The following is an 11891-nucleotide window of genomic DNA, read 5'->3' as shown; positions in this document are numbered from 1 at the left end:
AGACGAAGACATCAAGCTCATGTTGGTGAATGGGTATCTGGCTCGGACTCCGACAGCCACTCCGAGAGAAGTTATCACTCCGACTCTGAAGATACTCAAGATGAAGGTGTTGCCGGTCTAGCACTTGTGTCAGCCAACTCCTACGACATATTTGACTCACCAAATGAAGGAATTGGAAGATGCTTCATGGCCAAAGGTCCTAAGGTAACACACCCCGAGTATGTTGATTTCAATAGTGATGAATATGACTTGTTAGGTGATGATTTGCTTGTTGACAACTCTAGTGATGAATACTACGATGAAATGTCAATTAATCATGCTAATCAAGATAAAACGAATGACAATGATAAGGAGAAAATTGAGGCTCTAACTAAAGAACTAAACACTCTTAAGTTAGCTCATGAAACTATCTTCGAAGATCATCAAGAACTTTTAAGAGCTCATGAGAAACTACGCTTTGAAAAGCTCAATCTTGAGCAAGAGCATGAGTTCTTAAAAGCAATCAATGATGATCTCCGCAAGAAAAGTTCTTCCTACATTGCCAAGCGTTTACTCTTATCCACTTACATGCCTCAAGTCAAGTCTAGTAACAAGAACAAGAAAGATTCTTCCTCTAGCAGTAACAATGATCATGTCAAATCCAATATTGTTGCTTCTAGTAGTTCTCTTGATTCCACTAATGATTCTCTTAGCCAAGTTACACTTGAGCAAGAAAATAGCTTATTGAAGGGAATTATAGAGAAAGGAGTGTACAAAAGCCTTGCCGAGAGTAAGCAATTAGAGGAAATTGTGCGCAAGCAAGGAATGCACCGGAAGAATCAAGGTGTTGGTTTTGAATGAAAGTTCAATGCCAATGGAGTTGAGTGGGAAGAAGATCAATACCCCAAAACAAAGTTTGTCCCTCAACAAGAGAAGTATGATGCTTCTTTCAAGGGGACACAAGCTTAAGATGATCTTCCACCACAAGACTACAAGCAAAAAGGCAAGGACAAGCTTCAAGAGGAAATTGATGCATTTGAAGAAGCTCCTAAGACCTTAGTCAAGTGGATTCCCAAGACTACTTCAAGTTCCACTTCATCAAGTATGACTACAACTCCAAGGATTCCCATCAAGATGATGTGGATCCAAAAGAAGAAGAACTAGAGAGTTCTTGAGGGTGACTCCGCCAACATACTTCACTCTTATCTTTTTGGCAAGAACAAGTGCAATCAACTTCCACATCTTGCACTAGTTCAAGGAGTCACAAACCCTCTTGTTGGTAAGACAAGGGACAAGGTAACCTAAAAGTTTTCATGGACATCATCTTGTGTGTGCATCACTCTATGTCTATGGATATCCTTGTTTGTTCCTTGTGGGACTAACCCATGTAGGTATTGAAAGTGCAATTCACTCAAATGGATAGCTCCAAGTGATCTACATCAACATTGAGCATCCACATCTTCAACATCTACATGAAGTCATCATCGACAAAACCCAAGGTTAGTTCATCCCTCTTAGGGGGGATATCACATCTAGGGGGAGCTTTACTCTAAGACTTGAGCTAAAGAAACTCTAAAGATGTGAACAAAACAATGCTTTATGTAAAAGTGGTAACCCCACTTGAGCTTAAATGATGAGTATGACCTATGATCAAGTGTTCTCACTTGACTCCTAAGTCAATATACTCATATATAGATGACCTAGTCATCGCAAATTGCTTGATAGATGCTAGAATTGGTTGTGCATGCCTTGTCACATATTTCATTTGCCATCTTATTGTGTGAGCATGCTGGTTGCATATCTTACTCATTCGAGGACATCCACTTGTTGTTTTGATTGTTTGGTTTTATCTTCTTTTGCCAAGTGGATGGACAAGAATTCCTAAGAACCTCCTCTAGCTATCTATGCTTTTCTCATCTCAAACTCTATTCATGCTGCATCACAAAATTTGATCAAGTCAGATTCGAAGCACTCTGTGTGAGGAGCGCTCGGAGTCCCCGATTCGTCATAGACTTAAACTTCCAAAACCTCTTTATGATTCTCGGTCTGACCGATACCCCACTTTCGGTCCTACCGAGATCATTAAGTTGATCTAGGTTTTTGATCTCGGTGCAACCGATTTGAACATTTCGGTCACATCGAGTTTCAGTAACTGCACGCAGTTATGAATCTCGGTGCCACCGAGTTGTTCCACTCGGTCACACCGACAGGGTCGGGCTATATATAGTCACGGGCAAAATTTTGGAAATTTCTCCGAACCCCTTCGCCCGCGCGATAGCCTGCTCTGCCCTCGTGGTCTCCGGATCGTCTTCTCGCCGCCAGCCGCCTCCAGTCGCTGGTCTCCATCGCCGTCAACGGGAATTCTGCCCCGCCGTTGCCGCCGTAGCAAGTCCCCGCCGAACTAGGGTATGGACTTGATCCTTGTGTTATTCCCCAATCTGATTCCTAGCACATTGTGATCATATTGATTCTAGCCACGTTTGAAACACTTCTATCCAGTCAATGAACTCATAGATTAGGTTTGATTCGAAAATTCTAGGTTTAGGTTTCCGCCGAAACCATCTCGGACCCACCGAGTTGAAAAACTCGGTCCCACCGATTTGGCTTATGCCATTGCACAAGTGAGACTCGGTCTGACCGAGAATTACTTATTGGTGTGACCGATTTTGGAACTCTGTGAAACCCTAGCAGTCTCGGTGCCACCGAACTGTGACTCGGTCCAACCGAGTTCACCAGTTTAGGTTCCAAAACTGCTTCGGTATCACCGAGTTTGAAAATCGATAGATCCGAGATGATTACAGTGGGAAACTAAAACTAAGTTTTTGGATCATTCTTTTGCAAAAATCTCTGCATTTTGTGATGCTCATCTTTTCTACCTCATCTATAATCTGTTCACAAGGTCAGCAGTCAGAGCTTGCAGCATGTCTGATCAAAGTGATAGCCAGAATCTGTCAGAACAACAAGTGGTGATGAGTGAGGGCACTAGTCCCTCCAGCTCTTTTGATGAAGGCAGCAGGAGCACTCCTAGCAACTTGCCAAAAGCTGCCACGAGACAGAGAAAGAAGAGGACTTCAGATTCCGAAGATGAAGACTATGTGGCAGAGGAAGAGGCCACTTCCAAGAGAGTTGAGCCAGCTCAAGGCACTAAGCCAGGCCTGAAAATCAAAAGGCCAGCAGGCAGGCAGCCAATGTCAAAGGCCAGAATGTCAACTGAGAAGCCCATAGAGCTAGTTGCAGCTGAGGGCAAGAAAAGAAAGGAAAGGGTGAAGAAGACTGTGGCTAGAGTGCTTGGCAAAGCTTCCATCATGGAAGAGGAAGAAGAAGAAGAAGTAGCTCCACCAGCACCCAAGGCACCCAAGCTAATGGGAGATGCCATAAAATCAGGGGGAGCTGCTTCCAAGGCCAAGCCAGCTCCAAAGCCAAAGCCAAAGAGGAACACAAGAAGCATCCCAGCTGCTGAAAAGAACAAGGCCCCAGTGCCTGAAGCTACAGAAGAAGAGGAAGAGAATGTCCTAAGGAAGCTAAAGCCCAAGATCCCAGACCACAACGATGCTCATCCTGTGGCTGAGGATATGATGCTCAGGAGAGATTCAGGGCTGAGGAAGTGGAGAGAAGCAGACCCGTATGCTTCAAGGAGAAGGACAACAGTTGACTACATGTTTCACACCAAGGAGCAGCAGGATTTCTATGAGACTGTTTTGCTTGATAAGAAGCCAATAGTCTGTGATATGAGATGGGTTGATTGGCAATACATAAAGGACAATTAAGAGTACTTCCCAGGAGTTCAGGACAACTTCAAGGCGTGTGGAGTAGAGGACTTTGTTGGGCAGAAGCTCACAAAGTGGAACGAGGAACTCATCATGCAGTTCTACTCCACAGCTCACTTTTATCCAGATGGGAGGATCACATGGATGTCTAAGGGTACGAGGTACCAATCCACTGTTGAGGAATGGGCAAAGTTGATTAATGCCCCAGAGGAGCATGATGATGACTTGGATATCTATGCCAAGAAGAAGATGGACCACAACTCAATGTCAAATATGTACAAGGAGATCCCAAATGAAGCACTTGATACCTTCAAGTTTGGCTCAGTACATTACCTTCTGTCAGGGCTCCCGACTATCAATTGGATCTTGAGGCACACCTTATTGCCTAAGTCTGGAGATCACAAGATGATCAGAGGCCATGCTATCAACTTGCTACATGTGTTTGATGTGCCCCAGAAGTTCAAAGTGATGAGCCTCATAGTGGAAACAATCAAGAGGACTGCAGCAGACCAGAAGAGGAGTTGCGGATATGCCCCTTAGATTCAGGAGCTCATCAACTCCAAGATGGGCACGGGCATATATTTATTGGACAAGGAACATTTGCCCATCCGTCCAGATTTTGAGAACAATGAAGTTGTGATGACTGAGAACGAGCCATCGTCTGCACAAGCTTACGCAAAGAAGGAGAAGGCGAGGAAGGAGAAAGCTGCCAAGATGCCAACTCAAGAGGAGGCATCTGACTACTTCTTGAAGACCAAACAAGAGCAGCTTGGTTACTTGATTGCATCCACGCTGAGGATTGAGCAAAGTCTGGCCACCCTCACTCAAAATCAGCAGAGCCTAGAGAGAATCATGGAATAGAAGTTCTATGACTTGGATGTCAAAGTAACGGAAGTTCAGTCTGCAGTGGAGCAGCTCCAGGAGGACATGCATGAGAGGAGAGGCAGGACTACTACTCATGCCTTTGCCAGAGTGCCAAGAGGTCCGAGGTCGTCTGCCATGCCAGTTGCTGACACAAGAGCCACCACCTCAGCACCAGCCACAGCCTCAGTTCCACCAGCTCCAGCATCTACTTCAGCTCCAACTCCAGCGTCTACTTCAGCATTTATCGAAGCCTTCGTCCTTGGAGTGATCCGGACTCCACCACCACCTGAAGATCAAGCCTGAGCGTCGATCTAGTGCTATGCATTTTCTAGGAACTTTTTGGTAACTTGTTGCCAAAGGGGGAGAAGATGTATAGATCATAGGCTTTGAGAGAGAGAGTGTTGCTTTTCTCTCTTGCTTTATTTGGTGGTTTTTCAAACTTGTTTGCTTTTGAGTGCTTGAGATACTATGCTTGTGAGACATTGATGATCATGTGTTTGATCATAAGCTACACTTAATGCTTGATGAATGCTATTACCTTATCTATCTTATGTGATCATTCACTATTCTTGGTGATGAGTGCATGTATTTCATTCTTATCATTTTGAGCGCTCCACCAAGATGTATGTGACATGGAAGAGTAACCCATGACTCTAACTCCTTGTGCATTTGCAGTCCAACGCAAATTTTAAATATGCACAAATTTAGGGGGAGCTCTTACTTATCACATACTTCTCAAAGCGACGATATATTTCATGCTTATTATCATTTGTCGAAGCTTTGATCTATATGTTGTCATCAATTACCAAAAAGGGGGAGATTGAAAGTGCAACTATCCCTAGGTGGTTTTGGTAATTCATAACAACATATAGCTCATTGAGCTAATGCTATTCCAAGATGATTATTTCAGGAAAGCTCAATGATTGGCATGGCATGGATGTGAAAGTGGAACCCTCAAAATGCTAAGGACAAAGGATTGGCTCAAGCTCAAAAGCTCAAGACTCTTCATTTTATATTTTAGTGATCCAAGATCACATTGAGTCTTTAGGAAAAGCCAATACTATTAAGGAGGGATGAGGTGTTGCTTAATGAGCCTCTTGCTTCATGTGCTTAGTGACATGCTCCAAAACCCTCAACTACTTTCCCATATCCACATTTGACCTAAACCCTAAGCCAAACTCGGTCCTACCGATTCTTCCTATCCGGCGCCACCGAGTTTTCATTTATCATAAGCCACTGCCAAACCCTAGCAATTCGGTCCTACCGATAGGGATCTTGGTCTCACCGAGATGGGGTTGCAAACTCTCTGTTTCCCTTTCGTAACTTTTCGGTCTCACCGAAAGAGCGAATCGGTCCCATCGAGATTGCAATGTAAACTCAGTGTTTCCCCTTTGTAACTTTTCGGTCTCACCGAGTTCCACTCGGTCTCACCGAAAGAGCAAATCGGTCCCACCGAGTTTGCCTGGCCAACTCTCTGGTTAGATAATTACCAAATTCGGTCTCACCGAGTTTGTGTAATCGGTCTCACCGAGATTACGTTATGCCCAAACCCTAACCATATCGGTCCTATCGAGTTGCATGTCAGTCCCACCGAAAATCTCTAACGGTCACTAGGTTTACATTTTCGGTCTGACCGAGTTTATTGATTCGGTCCCACCAAGATTGGAAAACTGTGTAACGGTTGGATTTTGTGTGAAGGCTATATATACCCCTCCACCTCCTCCTCATTCAATGAGAGAGCCATCAGAACACACACACCATTCCAACTCATATGTTCTGAGAGAGAACCACCTACTCATGTGTTGAGACCAAGATATTCCATTCCTACCATATGAATCTTGATCTCTAGCCTTCCCAAGTTGCTTTCCACTCAAACCTTCTTTCCACCAAATCCAAATCCTATGAGAGAGAGTTGAGTGTTGGGGAGACTATCATTTGAAGCACAAGAGCAAGGAGTTCATTACCTACACACCATTTGTTACTTCTTGGAGAGTGGTGTCTCATAGATTGGCTAGGTGTCACTTGGGAGCCTCCGACAAGATTGTGGAGTTGAACCAAGGAGTTTGTAAGGGCAAGGAGATCGCCTACTTCGTGAAGATCTACCGCTAGTGAAGCAAGTCCTATGTGGGCGATGGCCATGGTGGGATAGACAAGGTTGCTTCTTCGTGGACCCTTTGTGGGTGGTTGCTTCTTCATGGACCCTTCGTGGGTGGAGCCCTGTGTGGACTCACGCAACCGTTACCCTTGGGTGGAGCCCTGTGTGGACTCGCGCAACCGTTACCCTTCATGGGTTGAAGTCTCCATCAACGTGGATGTAGGATAGCACCACCTATCCGAACCACGGGAAAAACATCTGTGTCTCCAATTGCGTGTGAATTCTCCAAACCCTTCCCCTTACATTCTTGCAAGTTGCATGCTTTACTTTCTGCTGCCTATATACTCTTTGCATGCTTGCTTGAATTATGTGATGATTGCTTGACTTGTCCTAAAATAGCTAAAATCTGCCAAGAACTAAAATTGGGAAAAGGTTAAGTTTTTATTTGGTCAAGTAGTCTAATCACCCCCCTCTAGACATACTTTCGATCCTACATAGGGGGCGGTGAGGCCTCCGCGGCATCACAGCCGGCCATAGGAGGCAGGAGCACGAGGCACGACCGGTGCTGGTTTGGGCGGCTTGAGGAAGAAGACCAGAGGTTGAGGAAGCACTACAGCATTGGATGAACATCGTACAGTAACTGGAGCTAGAATCGTTCATATTGACTAAGTTGACAAAGCCCTCCGTCCCTGTCAACTTGGTAGGCCCACAAGTCAGCCTCCCACTATGTTGGGTTCCAGCTGGCAGGGGGAGTATTCATTTTTTTGTGCGTAATAAGGAGGCACTTCCTTGTGTGCGAAGATAGCTGGTGGGTCTGACATGTCAGCGGGGGGCACATTTTTTCACGAAATACAGAGGCCCTTCCTGTGGGTCCCAGATGTCAGCTGGACGAATCAAAGACTTGAGAAGGCGTATAGAATAAGCTAGTGTACCAGCAAAGAGACATTGCTGAGTTTTAGAAAAAAGAGAGACGTGCTCCTGTAGCTGGTTCGAATCCAAACCTAGACTATGACTATATATGGTGCTATGCTACTCTACAAGTAATCAAACTGACATATCCAACGTTCGCTTCTCCTCTTCTCTACTTACTCTGCATAGCATTAGAAGCTATGGCCACAACAACCATGTCCGCTGGCTGCTCGTCCACCTACTCTTCAGGAGGCAACAACCAGATATGCGCCAAGTCGCCACCCGTACCATCGCTTGTGGGTCTCATCACACCCCTGCCGGCACGCACACTGCAGTCGGTTGCTCATCACAACCCACTGCCATTGGTGTGGTGCCACTGCTGCAAATCACGCAGAGTCATCCATCGCGTCTCAACCACCATCCTCAACCCTGGCTGAGTCTTCTACAAATGCCCGAATCATGGGGTAATAATATGTTTAAGCGTTGTTCTGCTGCTTTCAGTTGCTTTTTTTAATAGTTTGTGTCGGATTTCGGGTTCCGGCAGACCCTTGAGGTTCGAACACTAGGGTGCGCGCGGAGATTTCGCCTCCTACCTACCTGCTCCCCTCCGCCACGCTGGGATCTAAACTATTGAAAGAACAACACAAAGGACACAGTGTTTATACTGGTTCGGGCCACCGTTGTGGTGTAATACCCGACTCCTGTGTGTGGTGTGGTGGATTGCCTCTTGGGCTGATGATGATGAACAATACAAGGAAGAACAGCCTCGCGAGGGTCTGTTCTTGGCTGAGGCGATGAACTGCTGGGAGGAGTTCAGTCACCTTTGTCTCTCTCTCTCTCTGATCGAGACCCTCTCTAACGAGCCTCTTCCTTCCATCTTTCCCCCTGGCCGACCCCCTTTTGCTCTATGGGTGGCTGGTCCTATTTATAGAGGCCCTGGTCCTCTTCCCAAATATCGAGCGAGAAGGGAGCCAACAATGGCGGGCTAATTTGAAGGGGGACAGCAAGTATCAACTATCCTGACAAAAGCGGTCTTCGTCTGCGCAAAGCTCTGGTGATGACTCCGTCTTGGGCTCCACAGTGACCTCCGTCTCATAGTCCTCCTGGTCTTGGTCTTGTTGCACCGAAATGGCAACCTTTGCCTGATGCCTCGGTATTCCGCGGCTGCGCTTGCCCCCTTTGCACCAAAGAGGAAAGGAGGACGCTGCGCTGGCTGGCACCCGCCTGGCGCCCTGAGTCGTCATGGCTTGCGTCACGGGCACCTCGTGAGGTACCCCACCTTGATCTCTTCGCCTCCTCGTGAGCCAGCCTGACAAGGCCGTGCCTGAGGAAGTTCCGCGTCGTCTGCACCGTGAGGCTTGGCCCCTCGCGAGAGTCTTGGGTCTGTGTTAGTGAAGATGGGCCGTGCTGGGCCCCCCTTTGAGCCACGCCGCAGGCCGCAGGCAGGCAAGTCTGGGGACCCCCGTTCCCAGAACACCGACAGTAGCCCCCGGGCCCAAGGCGCGCCCGGACTTGGTCGTGCAGGGAGGCGGAAGGGCAAGAGCAAAGCTCCATGGGCCCTAACAGCCTGCGGCCTTGGGCGCCACGTGGCGATTGACTGGACGTGGGCGTCTCCACATCCTCGTGGCGCCTCGGCAACTGCATGGATTGGACAAGTCCCTGCATGCAAAATAGGTCATGATTACTTGCGATCATGGAGGTCGGCGGTTGGCCTTCGCCGGCTATAAGTATTGATCGACGCACGCCCTTCCAGTCCATCCCTCCTTGCTGCTCCTTCTTCCCGATCCTTGCTCCATCTTGCCGTGATGGCTCCGATCCACTGGTTCTCGACGGTAGAGAAGGGAAAGGCTCCCCGAGAGGAACCTGACCCACTCCCGCCGAAGAAACGGTTCATCCCCCGTGGCCCGGATGAGGGGGGCCTTCAGGTGGTGTCGAGGCCTCGGTGTGAGCGGGCGCCGGCTGGAGTGCTACCCCGGGGAAGGCGGCCAGGGCCCTGCTGCGACGAGGGCTGGGCTCGCCAACTGCTCCCTTGGCGGCTCCTCAGGCGGTGGAGACATCGGAGGCTCCAGCGACTCCGGTGAGCCCTTCGCGACTCCGGAGACGAGCGACGACAGCTACGAGCCCCTGAGCCGGCGCCGCTCCTGGAGCAGGGCGGGCTTGTCAGGCCGCCACCGACTCTGATCTGGATGGGGTTGGTGTCGATGCTTGACGGCCCACTGTTGATGATAGCGTCTTTTGTTGGGATGCGCGTAGTTTGCGTCCTTTTAGGATCTGTTCCCTGCGAGGAATCAAAGACGTGCCCCGTGGGGGCTTGTAAGGTGCCTGTGATCTTGTTTTGTTAATATAACCCTTGTCATAGAATTGCGCGGGTTGCTCATCCCGTCTTAGCTCGGTCCTCCCTTTCGAACCTCATGAGGGCTTGGTGCTCTGCGCCGACAGGTCCTAGTCACAAGGCGGCTTCAGCCGTCGCTGGTATGCCAGGTCGCGATGCCGTCGTCAAGGCCAGGAGGTGAGCGACCCAGAGTCCGGTAAGAGCCCCTGAGTCGCGATGCTCAGGAGGTCCCCTTTGGCGCCCAAGCAGCCGTCGTTCGGTGAGAAAGGGGAGCGGCGTCGCTAACAAGGGATAGCATTAGGTGCGGGGATGGTGCCACGGTAGCTGGTGCTTCTGGGTGATGACTTATCTCGAGGATCAGGGGCCGCTCTCTGGTGTGCCGCCGGGTCCGTGCATCGACAGGCGCGAGGTTGCTTGGCGGGGTCCTCATGTGTCTCTCCCCTCTCGCCTTTGCTCCCCTTTCTGCTCTACATCTTCGGGTCCCGGCCCTCGAGCAAGTCTCAGCCATCGCTGGTATGTCAGGTCGCGATGCCGTGGTCAAGGCTAGAGGGTGAGGGCTGGAGAGCCAGTAGGAGCCCTGAGTCGCGATGCTCAGGAACCCCCCTTCAACGTGCAAGCGGTTCGCGTGGACGAGAGCGAAGGAGACACAGCAAGAGCCTCGCCTGACGCGGCTCCTTCAGGAGGTCCTGCAGGTCCATCATAGAGAAAACAAGGGGTTGCCATGACAATTGACGGTCAGCCGTTGGTTGCTTCCGAGGGGTAGTGAGGCACTGAAGGCTTGACGAGGTGACGCTATGCGTGGCTGCCGCGGCCAGAGCTCAGCCATCCAGGTTTGTCGGTGTTGCAGGGACGGACCCATGCACAAGCGTCATGCCGTTTGGGAGCGGCTCCGTTAGTTGGCATCAGCTGAGCAGGCAACTAGGTAAAACACATTAGCCGTGAAGGAGTGGATTCGCTCAAATAGATGCAGGGAATGCGGAGATCACTGGGTCAGGCCCGAGCGACTTAGGGGTGATGCAGCCCGAGTGGCACCCCCAACAAGGTAAGCTAACAACATGGAATAGAAAGGGGATGCACGCCGCATGGGACGGACCCACGCGGCCTGGGAATAATGCAGCCCTGGGGGCGCTCCCAGCTGGAAATGAAACTTGAAAGATGTCACCTGATGACGTTGAGGACGAAGGGGTGTTGGTGTAGCAGACTCGGTGGGTTGCGGAAGCCGATCCTCATGAGCCCCCAAGCCCAGGAGCCTCGGGAGGCTCCAGAGGCGCTGGCGGCTCCTCGCGGACCATCTTCATCTCCGCCAGGGCTGCGGAACGCCTGGCCTCTTGTGCCTCCGTGGTGCCCCTCATGAGGCGCTGGTACGTGTCAGCCGCGCTCGGCAAGCCGCAAGGCATGCGAACATAGCTGTGGGGTGGACCTCCGCAGCACCCCACTCACGAGGTCCAGAGGCGCTCCAGGGAGGCCACTCGATTGAGCCCTGGTACGTCGATGCAGACGCGCAGCCCGCCATCCTCGCCTAGATGGGGAGCCACTGCTGTAGGCGGCGGCCGCCTTTCATGACTCTGGACTCCTGTAGCTCCTGAATGGCCTTGCTGACGAACTCCTGAGGGTCTGGATCTCCCTGCCTTGCTCCTTCTTGAGGGAAACGTGCTTCGAAACATGCCTCCATGTGGTGCCCAAGCGCCTCCCTCGTGACCCTAGCTAGGTCGGTGGCCCTCCAGGGGAGAGCCCCCGAGCCCTGCTTGAGGAGGGCGCCGGGTGCGCTTTCCTATGCGATGGAAGGAGGTTCCCCCTGGGCAGGCACGTGCCCAGAGGGGCCTGCCTCCTGAGGGGCTGGGCCGGACATCGTCTTCTTCTTCTTAGGGGCGGTCTTGGGAGGCCTCCTGCTTCCACGATCCGGGTCTTCCAGTGATGCGGCCTGAAAGTCTCGTTCCAGGGAACA

The sequence above is a fragment of the Triticum aestivum genome, chromosome 7A, assembly GCF_018294505.1.
Source record: "Triticum aestivum cultivar Chinese Spring chromosome 7A, IWGSC CS RefSeq v2.1, whole genome shotgun sequence".
In the NCBI taxonomy this organism is placed as follows: Eukaryota; Viridiplantae; Streptophyta; class Magnoliopsida; order Poales; family Poaceae; genus Triticum; species Triticum aestivum.
This window is presented reverse-complemented; position numbering follows the sequence as displayed.